Genomic DNA, 11684 nt, shown 5'->3' on the forward strand with positions numbered 1-11684 from the left:
AGAGAGAGAGAGAGAGAGAGAGAGAGAGAGAGAGAGAGAGAGAGAGAGAGAGAGAGAGAAAGAGAGAGAAAGGCTTAATTAAAGGGTAGTGTAGCTTTTACAATGTACAAAGAAAATTATCTTGAACACATCTAGAAATACTTCCTTATATAGAATTATTTTGACAATATTAATTTTTTACTCTCCATGTGTAGATATCTGCATGAGCACCATATTAAATATTTAATTGTTGCTTTATTTTTAGAATGCCTTCCTTTCAAACAATTAATTTATCATAAAGTACTTATTCTTCTAAGTGTTCTATAGCTTTCAGTTACCTGTATGCATAATTATCTAGCACAAGGTTCAGTCGTTGTGACGTGGTGGCTCGCATGCTTCATTGACCCCAAGAGCTATGCCAGCAGAGCACAAGCAAGGTCATGGCAGGACCTCCCATGCTGGACAGGTCAAAGGATAGTGGCCAGACAAATACAGACCACCTCTTCTCAGAGGTAAAAATAGATTTGTGTAGGACCAACACCCCTACCAAGAAAAAATACAGTTACAGAAGCATCAGAGACAATTCAAAACCAATAGGACCCGAGAGAGGACAGCCTAGAGTTGAGAAGAGTGGAGAAAGGTCAGCAATGACCTATGCTCCATAGGGAGCAAAGAGCTTAAGTAAGTATTCACATTATGTTGGTGTCAACCTAGCAGAACAATCTTTCCACATTATAATGTAAAAGGTTTGTATTGCTAGGTTGAGATCAATAATCCAATAACTTGTTATAGCCATAGAAATATTCTGAACAATATGAACTCTTATTTCCCTTCAAGCTGATATAAAAAATAAGTTTCAGTAATATATCGCAATATTTTCTTTTACATATATATATATATATATATATATATATATATATATATACAAATATAGACATATCAAAATACACAAACTGAAGCCAACCTACATAGAATTTTGATATTACATAGATTGAAGTGTTTATTAGACAAATACCTCTACCAAAAACTTATTAATATTTTCCCAACTGTCCAGTCTGATGTAAGGTTAGTAGGTACAGCAACTGTCCCATATCTGAAAGTATTTCCAATTACCAACTGCCATAATGCATGAATTGCATATTAATTAATAAAATTCTATAAATCATTCATTTCTCAAATATGCATTTCTATGTAGTGTGAAATGATGAAATAACTATACACTGTCATGTAAAATATATATCGTGTTTAGCATTTCAGCATTTATTTAGCGAGAATTAAACATCATACAGTAACACAAACAAAGTATCATAAAGAAAACAGAAAATTAAATTACCTCCAAAAATAAAATACAAGAGAAACACATATTCAATAATCCAAGCATACTGTCAAAAATATATTGTTTTTAAATGGTTGAAACAAGTCCGATAATAAAAGTATGGTTAAGCAGTTTAGTGGCTTACAACTCTGAATTTAAATTTTGTCAATATAGACTTAGACTATTATTTGTCTCAGTCAATAAAATTACTACCATTAAGCACACTATCATTAAGTGTTAAAAACTATAGTATACAAGCATATCAAATTATAGGCTTACATCAATGTGTTTGAATAGCTAGGCTCTGTGACATAATGTACTTCTTGTTCCTTCTTGATCTACAGTTCACAATGATGTATATGAATGTGGCTTGAAGAAAACATTTAAATGTTGTTGAGACAGTTGAATGTAACTGGTGATTTATGAATGGAGTTGTAATGGAGTAACAACTTGTGTCCATTGTTGGAACAAGATTGGAATACATCCAATAACACAGAATTAGTTCAGCCACTTCAAAGCAAACTAATAATGTCAAAGTACAGATAGTGTGTTTGATGGCCAAGAATCAATCCTATTTTCAACGGCTCTGGTTATAAACAGAAGAACTAGTGAACAGGATAGGGCCAACTTGTGCTACTGAGGTACCCTGGAGACTATCAATGTTGTCCCAGTAATAGTGCTAGTTCAAGTGGAAAGCATGGAGCCTGTTAAACATCAGGATTATACCATCTTAAGCTTTTGAGACATCATCACCATCATCATCATCATCATCATCATCATCATCTAAAAGCCATTTTCCATGCTGGCATGAGTTAGACTGCTTGACAGAAGCTGGTGAGCCAGAGGACTATTGTACCAAGATTTAGTGTCTGCTTAAGCATGGTTTTTTATGACAGGATGCCCTTTTGTAATGCCGACCACTTTACAAGGTGTACAGAGTGCTTCTGACAAGCCCAGGTACTTATTAGACTGATGTCCACAAATTTCAACAGGTCTATAGGAACTGATTAGTAGCTTTAAACTTGATCACTGGAATCAAATGATGGTAGTGTCTCCTAGAAGTAAAGGAGATTCCGATATTAGGGTTGTCTCATGATGTGGAACTTAGCAGTAGCACCAATCTCAACAAACACTAAAGAAAATACCCTCTTAAATATCAAACAAGACGGTGGAATCTTCAAGAGACTGAGTAACACAAAAAAGAAAAGGAAAGTGTGTAAAAATACTAACACAAAAGAAATTTCAATTAAGTACTAAAGTTAAATACTAAGTACTAAAGTTAAATACTAAGTTAAGTACTAAAGTTAAATATGTCTTGCAAAAAAAACAAGAAAAAAAACACTTTAGAAATATGAATTTATCTGAAAAGTGATTTTATAAAAACTGTTAATGACAAACACATTATATGTGAGCCAAACAACTCAGGTATGTTGACAGTATAACAAAATAAAGAAATATACTGTAAGCAAATATTGTAATGAGTAGCTTACTAAAGATTAAATTCAGTTTTAATTGGCTTTATTAAGGGGTCAAATCTACAAAAGACAGGAACACAAATGATTTTCTTATATAAACAGTGTTATTTCATAAAATCTTAATCCTTATTCATTCACGAAAGGTTGAGTTTTCATTGGATAACACTTTCAATTGACAATCAACACCCAAACAACAGACCAAGATAGAACCAATGACAGGGTTATTTTCTATTTACAGATTGCGAGTGAGAGAAAGAGAGAGAGAGAGAGAGCAACAGTGTGTGTGGTGTGTGTGTGTGTGTGTGTATGTGTATGTGTGTGAAACTGCAAATTTTATTAGTGATATAATTTCATGTGTATGAAATGGGGATTTTCTTTCAAACACCTGAAAATTAGTAAGGTACAATAGGTGTTAGATTAAGGTCTTGAAATACTGATTACTTGATTATGAATTCAAATACTATTTTAGTACAAACATTCTTTCCTGATAAAAGCACATTACATGCATCAATACGTCTAGCAAGAAAATAGATTCCTATCCTATTTGATGATGGAGTGGTCAATATTAAAAGGGGTGCCTAACTGTAAAATTACCTGCTGCAACTTCTAATAGAAAAGTAATTTAACCTATAGAGAACTTAGGACAGTATAGTTAAAATGTGTGTGTATCTGTACAAAAGGTTGTTTTTTTTTTTTTTTTCACAAGAACCACACAAACCAGATGAATTAGAAGCTGCATATTCAAATAAAGAAGCTAAAGCAAAGCCACTAACTACATGAAGCAGTTCAGTTCAAAGGGATCAATCTTACTGAAAAGTCATGCTCCAATACTCAAACAAGTGTATAAAGACTATTCAAAACAAGCAACACTAAAAAAAAAAAAAAACTTCTGCACATTAGAATATTCAAATGATGTGAATAGTTTGCTGGAACTGTAAACTGATGTACGCCATTATCCTTCAATAGTGTTAAGTTACTAACTTTACTACAAGTGACTTCTTTTTACTATTTAGCAAGAAGAAGAGTGATGCCCATGACTTTCGAAGACTCTCCTCAACTGGTGAGGGAGATGTAGCAGATGTATAACTTGAACATTAATAAGTTAATGTAGGTAAACAAAAATATAAGCAAAAACGAAATTCCAGCAATCTATAGTTTTGGAGAGAAAGGTAATGAGGCACATCACCAACATCACCATTTTAACATCCACTTTTCTATGCTTGCATGGATCGGACAGAATTTTGCTAAAGCAGATTTTCTATAGCCAAATGCCTTTCCTCACCAACCTTCACTTCTTTCTAAGCAAAGGCAATATTTCCCCATGGTCAGACAAGAATGGAAAACAAACATCATTTGCTTGAAGGTGATGCTCATTATTTACAATCATCATATCAAATCGATTTGTGAGGGGGGGGGGGTCCAAACACATACATATATCAAAAAAACAAAGACCAGAAAGTTTGGTCAGTCTTAATACATGCTTACTCTGCAAATATCATTGACTAGAACTTCCAATTAGTATGTATACCTCATTGAAAATAAAACATCTACATACATACTTTTGATAGCCAGGCATGTTTCATAAGGACACAGTTTGGATTATAAACCCTTCTATTCTATTCTCCCTTTTTCTCACCCTTCTCTCTCTCTCTCCCTCTGTGCGTGTATGTTAAACTTTTTTCAGTTTCTGATTACTAAATCCATTCACAAGGTATCAGTCAGCTTCGGACCAAAAGAGAAGACACTTGCCCAAGGTGTCACACAGCAGTACTAAACCTAATGCCATGTGGAACCACATTGTCATGCTTACGCCAGTAGGAATAAAACTCAAGGTGAGGTGATTACATCAGGTGTGATTCCTAGTTTAGAGAAGCAAAGCCATTGTAGTAATGATACACAAGGTAGAGAGAAGAAACAGTACGAAAATGGGTTTGTGGCTTTAATGTTTTAGTGAGTATGACTGTTTTTAGAGTGCATATATAGTATGCTTGCATGTATAGTAGCATAACCCCAGATGAAATTAATTATGTATGTATGTATGTATGTTTGTATGTATATATGTTTGTTTGTATGTAAGTATGTGTATATGTTTGTTTGTTTGTATGTATGTATATATGTTTGTATGTATGTATATGTCTGTATGTATGTATGTATGTATGTATGTATGAGCAAGATAGCTTCCACTGGCCCACTGTATCTTATTGAACTATCTAACCCATGCTAGCATGGAAAGCAAACATAAAATGATGACACTGATAATGATCATGATTGTAATGGTGAATTCTGAGAGGAAATGGAGATTGAAGTGAATGCTTCCTGTGTGCATAGGAGCATAGTAAGAATTAACAAGTAGATCATTAATATATAGAAAAAAGGGTGTGGGAGACATAATCAAACCCTAGGGATCACTAGAATTGACAGAATGTGGATCAAAGAACCCCTACCAATGTAAGAGATGGGAGGAGTTCATAGGCAGGCATCATAACTCGAAGGTTCACATGCTAGACAGGAGCATAAGGTTTTGCTGATGTCAAAGACAACTACATGCTTTTATTAAAGTTCTCAAAACTGAAAGGTCAAGTCTGTGTGATACAGGAGAGTAGCCCTCCCTACTCCTGTAGATCTGGCCTTAGAGAAACATTATCCCTCAGAAGAGAAAGAAATTGAAGGTAATAAAGAAGGTGGTTGTTTATGGCTATTTCCATCACCTTTGAGATGCTGGAAATGCATCGGTAGTTAGTAAGATAAGAAAGTTCATAAAGACTTTTGCACACACTAAACAAGGAAGATAATTTAGATAAATTCAAAGTATATTAGCAGCACTCTCACTTTCATATCTGCAGAACTACAGACAGGACTATATTGTTATAAGATAAGATTTTGTAGTAATTTTATTTATTCCAAGACAAGACACCTAATACTGCTTCCTTCAATCTGCCTAGCTGAAAATAAGTGTCATCCTCTATTTTATGGCCAAGTAGTTGTGAAGGAAACATTTCTTTCAAAAAACTATACAAATGCCAAAAGTTGATAAATTTAGTATGGAAATGTTATTTATACAAATCAGAAAGATAGTTCTATGTAGACAATTAAACAAATTTGATAATCTACTGGTTTGAATGTAAAGAGCCAAACAAAATACCATAAGGTATTTCATCTGATACTCTATCAATTCAGCCAACTTACTGATCAGTACCTTTTTACTAACCTTGAAAGGATGAAAGCCAAAGTTGACCTCAGCAGGATTTGAGCTCAAAGCACAGATGTTTGAACAAACACTGCAAGGCAATCTATCCAACCCTCTACAAACTCTGCCCTAACATAAATTGAACTAAATTACTTTATTCAAACTTGAAACATATAGGCATGAAAATACTCCATTCTATTCAGTAATTATAGCACAGTAAACTAGAGAAGGTTTAATTATCAATATAAGAATTTATTAGACAGTGAATGGGATCTAGTTCAAAACGGGGGCACCAGTATTTTCTTAACAAAACACTTTGAAACTTGGAACACTGGTAGAATGTGTCATATAAAACATCTTTTTCTCTTAGTCTTCTTAAGAAAAATTATTATATTGCAATTTATTTCATGTTAAAGTTGTATTTCTGTAATTTCAACCAATGACTGACGTCCATTCAGCCGAATACATTAAGTGCTGACTACGTAAACAAACGATTCTGGCGGTGATAAAATTATTATTTCCTTGTCAAAAAAATGGCTGAAGCATATTGGCAGTAGCTAATAAACCTTTCTATTATAGGCACGAGGCCTAGTTTTTGAGGGAAGGAGCAAGTCGGTTAGGGTTAGGGAAAACGAACACACGTGTGTTGCCTCTCTGCAAAATGTCAGAAGTAATGGAGATTAAATACGCTTTACACCGCTTAAACTGCCAAAGGAGTAACTATAAACAGCTGAATACTTGTCAGTGATTGGTTGAAATTATCGAAATAAGACAATTTTTTACATGAAATTAATTCGAATACAAAATTTTTTTTCTGTTCTATAACACAAAATAGATAAGTATACGAAGTTTGAAAGTCTTTCGGTACCAAAAACACTACATAAAACATAAATGAAAACTGGTGCCCCCGTTTTGAACTAGATCCAGTGAATGTGAAATGGAATTGCAAATTCAAGTTTTCTTTTATTGCCAAGAATATATTATTTTATGTTATTTCCAATTGATGCTTACTTTATAATGAATGCTATTCTGATGGGAATAGCTTCCAAAGTAATATTAAGAGCACTCTCAGGTTAATAAGAGACAAGAAATTATCCCAAGCATTAAGAATCATAAAATGTATTGCCTCTGACTGATCAATTAAATGAAGAAAAGCAAAAGAAAATATAGGAAAATGTCCTTTCTATTAATTAAGTAAAAGAAATAGGATTATTTAATGTAAAATATAATTGTCCCTCATGTCATAAGGCAATATCTTGACTGATCTCATTACATATACATGTATGCGTATGTGTGTGTGTGATCATCACCATCATCATTTAACGTCCGTTTTCTATACTGGCATATATAAAACACACAGGTATCTAATATCTGCAGATACAGACATGCACTAACATATTTACACAACCACAACAATGTGTGTGTGTGTATAATTGCGATATGAATTGCAATAAATTTCAAGTTAGATTCTAGAAACATTAACAATTCAAAATGACAATCAAAAACACACACATTAAAACACTAACTACATACATCTATGAATTATTTACATTGTTTATAGTAGTTTGCGAAAGCAAACAGTGGAGCACAATGCAGTCCTTGGACCCATCGAATCCTGTCAAATTGTTCAACTTATGGATGTTAAATGATAAGTCAGAGAAGAAGCAGCGCCATATGAGCCTTTTCAACAGGTGGGAGAAACGAAGGAAGACCTGGACAAATGCGTGTAAAAGAAAGGACTAAATGGCACCCGTGGGCTAGGTCGATGGGTGAAGCTTATCATCAAAAAACCAGTCTTCCGTAGATGGGTTTCCGCGCAGGCTTCTGACAGCCAAATTTTATTCATAAAGTTTTGGTACACTAGACAAGAGACTTGTAAAAGTCACTCTCCTAATTCATCTGTACTATGTATGGGATATGCTATTGCACGTTCTTAACCACAGAGCTCATGGCTGTACCTGGTATGGACGAGATGATGGTTTATAAATTCAAATATTTGTATGAACCTGTTGGGGAAAACGTGTTTAGAAAAATTATTTGCAGACGAACTTATCTATAATTATTAATGGCTCAACAGGTCATCTAGTATTTTAGCTCCTAAAAACCACTAAAACTTCAGCACATATATATTCACCACATATGCAAATATCTTTAAATGTATGTCTGTGTGTTCGCATATACAGTATCTACATCTGTAATAGCCCAGTGGACTACCAGCTCATAACCTTCTGTTAAAATCCGATACAGTTATTTCATGGCCACACCCTTAATTCCATATACTTCAGTTTACTCAACTCTCAAAAATAGGCTCCATATCTTCTAAGAATGTTACATTCGATAAAGTTAAAATATCCAAAAGGTTTCTACCTATGGATAAACCATAGCCCTTGTGAGCCCGCTGGAATTATTTGAGATATCTACATAAACAATGCATGCAACATATCTATACATGCATAACACATAGCTCATATAATATATGTGTATGTGTGTTATATGTGTGCGCGCGCGCTCAAGGTGCATACAATTTGACAGACACGTTTCTATGTATAAAATATTGTTAAAATATACTGTCCCAGAAAAATTAACAAACCAATTTCAGTGAAAAAGTACCAATACTTCATTTGTGTGCATGGGGTGCCTATACATGTGATAATGCATGTGAATGAGAATGTAATTTCTATACATACACACACACACGTACTAAATCTCTAACTGAAAGTGTTTTGTAACAATGGGATCATTTGAATTATCGTAATCCCTGAATAAGTAGATTAAAGGGACCAGGGATGTAAATGATAAATTAAATTCAAATCTAACACTATAACGAAGGTGAGATTTAAACAAAAGAAAAGTGGGTGGAAGGGTTTAATTAAGATAAAATACATCAATGTAATTTCAGTCAAATCACATTTAAAATGTCTTTAAGAAACCGGCAGTCTTCCTTCAACCCACATTTAACAATCTACTCACAACTGACACTTACTGAAAGTTTATTTACAAAGTGATCAACCTGTTAAACAGACGACATAAATACCATAATTTTATACAAATTGTGATGTATAGGAACGTTCCTATTCCTGTATGTTTGGGGAGCTAAATTGACAAATCAGCAGTATTGCTTTGGGTCGATTTTAGCTGGGGGAAGCATTATTAATATATGGTATTAAAATTACACACTCAGACATTTTAACAAACATATACATACATATACACACACACACATCTACTTGATTGTTAAAATACATTTAAGGTTTAACTACTCTTACAGATTTTTAAATAATACCTTAAGGTTTAAGAACATATTTCTCTTGTAACTTCAAAACTGATTGGTAAATATTATTCGCTTTCCGAACTAATTTATTCGTTAACAAAAAATTTCTAATGAACTAACTACAAGTAACGGTTTAGCAGATCATGTTTAAGTATATAAGAATAATTAAATTGGATGTGACAAGGAATTACGAATTGAATTTTTTTTTTTGTTTGTTTTTCGGTTGTTTTTTGTTATTTCCGAAAATGTTATCTTCAATTGATTCTGACTATACTCTAATGGGAATAGTCCCAGAAGTAATTAATATTAATTGTTCGTTCAAATTAATTAACGATCAATAAGAAATTATCATAAACATTAAGGAATACTAACTTTTTCTCCAAGAAAGATCAATTATGAATTAAGATAGAAATCTATGTTTACCAAAGATATATGGAAATTTTCAGTAAGAAGCAAAGACAATATATTTCAGAAAACAATTTATAGAAAAAAAAATATACACAAAAGCAATAATAAAATAAGATAATCGAAATGGGACAGATTCTTCTTTTAGAAGCAAAAAGTCGAATGAATTGTCACTCTCCTGTGCGGGAAGAATATTTCTGTCAACATGATTCCTTAGATACTGGTGTCAGGCAACCAACCACCTGAGAACACCAGTTAATAATGATGACAGGTCTGTTCGATCAGAGATACACAGCAACAATCAGAAATAATGAATAAATACTGGGCAAGAAATAAATATATATCACATGCCAAGTTGAAAGGTATCATTCCACATCATATATAATAAGTACGAGAACAGATCTCAACACGGGAGTCGAACTGCGCATTGTCGGACGTCACACACACACACACGTATATATAATGCTCGCAAATAACCGAATGTGTGTTATCACACATTGTATACATTTGTGTGCGTGTGTGTTGTCTTATACTTGTGGGTTGATTCCATTACTATCAATCAAAAAGAATTTTTTTCTTGATAATTCGATTTTACACCAAATTAATTAAACACACACACACACATATATATATATATATATATATATATATATATATATATATATATATATATATATATATATGTATATATGATATATATATATACACGTACATAGATTATGCCAGTAAGCGCGCACGCGCGCGATATCTATACACAACCAGCGATCTCAAGATATGGCCATTTTCGCATAAACAAACACCCGAAACAATTGAATATGAAATCGTCTTAGTGACTGAAATTAGATATACTTGAAAAATATTCTGAATTAAAAACAAACTTAGTTGGAGTTGGTTGAAGATTAATGCAATGTATATCTAAAATATTTTATCGTTTCGTCCCATAGCCTTTTTGAAAAAAATGTACATATTTCTTAGTAAGCAGGCTTCGGATAACACATACTTCTACATATCGATATACTGCGATTACCCCATACACACGTACACACATACACAATGATCGTCCACACGAAACACACAAAATAGTAGGAAAAATTTAAAAAGTAAATAAATAAAACTAATCAATTTAACAATAAAACAACTGCTAAGTTATTCTGCTGTTAATATAGATGAGTCAGAAACATTGTGATACGTGATCAACTTATGGTAAGAACAGTTTCTTGGGAATAAGAGGAACAGTTTTTACAACTGATGTCTCCCTAAGCTTTATGAATGACTGTTTGGGTGTCATTATCAGCTTGATGTAACATTAAGTGTAATTAATTAGTTGTATAAAAATCTATGTAAATAGGGTACATCGTCTTGTGGGGGTGTGTGTATTACAAGGACGATGTGTGACAAATCGGACAGGACAGGAAGGAAGTGAAAGGGTGGGAGGAAACAAACAAAAAAAACAGCAAGTGTCGAATGTAGATGAAGTCTGTGAAAAATAATATTTGAAAGAGAAACAAATAGTAACAACAATAATTCCAGTAAATAAATACGATATATATGACGGTAAAATGAACTAAAAATGTAGGTATCAAACGAGTATATATGTATATATTTATGTGATAAGTTTGCCTACCTAGCTGTGGTCGGTCGGTTGGTGTAGAGAAGAAGGAAAGTGCGAGCTGTAATTGCTATCAACAATACTGTGAGGAAGGAGGAAGGGGAGGAGGCTTGTCAGCAGTAGCAACGACGACGGCAGGCGTCGATATACAAAGAGAAGCATGGGAGGGTAACAAGATTGCCGAGCTCGGGGACAGCAGGACAGTGAAGTAAGAGGTTAATTGATAGGAGGAGTGGTAAAAATAAATAAATAATATGTCGAAGGAAGAGGAAGAGAAGGAAATGGGGGAAGAAAGCAGGAAAATTAGAAGGCGTTCAAATTGATATAGGTGATAGTGATGTCGGATGTTAACAAATGGGCAAAGTAAAAGTATGAAAGAATAGTAGAGGAAGAAGAAAAGATTATTAGAGATAGACGGGGGGGGGGGATAAAAGCAAGTGAAA

The 11684-nt window shown here is 33.5% G+C and overlaps 1 protein-coding gene across 18 annotated transcripts in view; it reads right to left on the reverse strand.

Annotated features, from left to right (window-relative positions):
• LOC106881120 (rap guanine nucleotide exchange factor 6) overlaps positions 1–11403 on the reverse strand; it is a 453933-nt gene extending 442530 nt beyond the window's left edge. For all 18 annotated transcript variants that reach the window (XM_052966986.1, XM_052966968.1, XM_052966966.1 and 15 more), the window contains exon 1: positions 11257–11403. The gene's annotated coding sequence lies outside the window, so the exon portion shown is untranslated. The remainder of the gene's footprint in view (positions 1–11256) is intronic.
• Positions 11404–11684: the final 281 nt, after the last annotated feature.

The sequence above is a fragment of the Octopus bimaculoides genome, chromosome 4 (genome assembly GCF_001194135.2).
Source record: "Octopus bimaculoides isolate UCB-OBI-ISO-001 chromosome 4, ASM119413v2, whole genome shotgun sequence".
Lineage (NCBI taxonomy): Eukaryota > Metazoa > Mollusca > Cephalopoda > Octopoda > Octopodidae > Octopus > Octopus bimaculoides.